The sequence below is a fragment of the Eptesicus fuscus genome, chromosome 2, assembly GCF_027574615.1.
Source record: "Eptesicus fuscus isolate TK198812 chromosome 2, DD_ASM_mEF_20220401, whole genome shotgun sequence".
In the NCBI taxonomy this organism is placed as follows: domain Eukaryota; kingdom Metazoa; phylum Chordata; class Mammalia; order Chiroptera; family Vespertilionidae; genus Eptesicus; species Eptesicus fuscus.
In genome coordinates, this window is record NC_072474.1 from 34,602,134 (window position 1) to 34,605,346 (window position 3,213).

Consider the following 3,213-nt stretch of genomic DNA (forward strand, 5'->3'; position numbering starts at 1 on the left):
CTGGAGTAAATAATAATAATACAGTTTGAACAACCTAAGCTATAACTGCTTTGGCTATTTTGTTTGTTTGTTTTGTTTTGTGTTTCCCTGTGTCACTGAGGTTGAAATGCTGACATCCCAGGAAGTAACCAAAGTGGATATGAACTCTCAAAACACACACACACACACACCCACACAAAAAAAAAAAACCACGGAAAACTAACCATTTACTATACTTGTAAATGTTAAAAGTTCACTTTTTTACTTGTCTGTAATTCTTGTTTTATTTTCTCTTTTGTTCTATGAATTTGCCACACCATACAACTTTATGAGACATTTTAAGGAGATATTAAACTTAACACAAATCCGTGAAAGGTCCAGATTTCAATTAAAAATTACTCACAATACCAAGAACAAGGGAGATACCAAATTGAATGAAAGATACGCAACAGATTCATGCACCAAGATGACTCAGATATTAGAATAATCTGACAAAGGTTCCAAAGCAGCCATCATACAACTGTTTCATCAAGCAATTACAAATAAAGTTGGGACAAATGAAAAAAGAGAAAATTTCAACAAAGAAACTTCAAAGCAATTTTTGCAGCCTGAAGAGAAATGGTGCTGAGGGAAACCAGACACAATGAGGCATGGACACCAGTAAAATGGTACACACATTTGAAGATATGCAAGATATTTTCCAAATGGCTGAAATTCTTTAGAACAACACTGACTATTTAAAGGAAAAATAGGACGAGAAGAGAGAAACCAAAGAACTGATAGTATACTTATATGTATAGGTCATGGACACTGGAAATAGTGTAGTAAAAACCTGGGAGGGTGGGTAGGGTCTGGGAGGAAGGGGGTAGAAGGGGGATGGGAGAAATCTGTAATACTATCAATAATAAAAACATATTAAAAATAAAAATAAAGGAAAATGATAGCATTGTATTGTGTATTACATCTTGGAGGAATCAGTATAGCAAAGCACAGGGCAGGAATGAATGTGTACTGCTTCCTGGTGCTTCCATCTAGATGGTCTCATTTCACTTCAGAGAAGAAGGGATAGATTAAGGTGCAGGGAGCCCCAGAGCGACCTCTTAAATGTCTGCTGGGTAGGGGGCCTAAGCCCCCATTAAGTAGACCCGGGTCTCATAACACAGTTGAGGAAAAGGCCCTCACTACCTAATTTCTGTCTCTTTACTGCTTTCTCCACAATCTCCTGTTTCACTTTATTTGCCCACTGTCTGTAAGGCCTGGCCACAACTGGCCACATCTCCTGACTTTGCTGAGGCTGTTTTCTTCCTTGCTGTGTATGCCTCTCATTTCCCACATATCTTTGGGTTTTCCATTCCAATGGAAGGAGAAAATGCCCAATGGGACAGGTATCCATTGCGATGAGCACTCCCACCCCATCCCATTCCCAAAGTCATCAGGAACACAAACCAGCCATCTGACACAAGTAGGCTCCTTGAAGGGGACAAGTGTCTCCCTTTTCTCGCGGAGCCTGTGTCTGCAGGCACTTGGCTGGGAAAGAACTCCCACAGAAGTCAGGTTATCCAGAGAAGAGCAGGGCCCCAGGGGAGGAGGGCTTGTGAGACAAGCTGCACAGAGCTTTTCAAGTACCATGTGTAGGAAATTGATGGAGAATGTGACTGCATAAACTCTGTGAAACTTCCCAAGCTTTATACTGTATTTTTCCATGTATAAGATGCTATTTTTTTTTTCTAAAATCATCAGACTGAAAATCGAGGGGCATCTTATACATGGAACTAAGCCAAAGAGGGAGCATGCAGGTGCGTAGCTGCCAATACCTTGTCAAACAGGCTTCCTCCAATCACGAGCCTTATTGTTACTGATGGCAGCTTGATGCCATAATTGGAGGTGGAGGTGGAGAGTGAGCACAGATGCAAAAGAGAATGGAGTGTTCTGAGCCCATAAAGATGTCAAAAAATTAAAAAGGTAAATACTGGTAAGCAATTGTCTTACTCTGCAAAATTCAAACTGAATGTAATCAGCTATGCCAGTGGTCGGCAAGCCGCGGCTCGAGAGCCACATGCGGCTCTTTGGCCCCTTGAGTGTGGCTCTTCGACAAAATACCACGGCCTGGGCGAGTCGATTTTGAAGAAGTGGCGTTAGAAGAAGTTTAAGTTTAAAAAATTTGGCTCTCAAAAGAAATTTCAGTCGTACTGTTGATATTTGGCTCTGTTGACTAATGAGTTTGCTGACCACTAAGCTATGCAATAAAGCATGGAAATAGAGCTGCAGAGAGACAATTTTGATCGCCTGCCACTGAGTGTACAATCAGACAGTGGAGAAGACAGGAAGAACAACTCCTTAAGATGCTAAAAAAGAAGAAGGCCTTAAGAGGAAAACCAGCAAAATGGGCAAACTTGGAGCAGAGACAAGACTTGGGTTATGGAGCAGCGCCAGAGTGGCTTATGTGTGTCAATCAAGCTTATTCAATGTCAGGCAAGAATGTTTGCAAAATAAATGAACATTGTTGATTTTATAGGAAAGGCAAAATGGTGCTTCAATTTCATGAGGAGAGAAGGGTTGGCCATGAGAACATGAACAAAGTTAGCTCAGAAAATGACACCCGTTTATGAGGATGATCTCACATATATACTAGTAGACAGTGACTCAGAAGACAGCAGTGTTACAATAGAATTGGAGAAATTGATACATCTGGAACTAATAGTGATGAAGTAGTGGTATGTAAACATTACCTTCGGTAATTACTAAACAAAAATGTGTTCTGTTTTATGTTTAAAATATTGATTTATTAATTTTGGGTTGGAAAAGTGGGGGTGTCTTACATGGGGGTGTCTTATACACGGAAAAATACGGTAATTCCCTTATTTTTGCTACCTGTTGTTTCTTTCCTCACAATGACTCACAAAGTGTTTAAAAATAAAAACAATAACAAAAAAAAAACCAACCCCAAAACTTAAAAATCTAACAGGCATTGCAAAGACACCTTCTATAGGAAGATCCTCATTGAGCTTGAACGTTAGTCAGTCTCTGACGCCACCTGGTGGCCAATGTACCCAACAGCTCTGATGCTGGCTGGGATATAAATTGTAAATGCGAAAACAGGTGATGCATGCATTGTTCAGGATTCCATATTTGAGTATTTGCTTACAGGCTAAAATTTATTTGTAATACTGAAATCAACATTCTTGGGGCTTCCCTGATCATTTTCAGACATGCGTAGTGCAACAAAATGGGGGC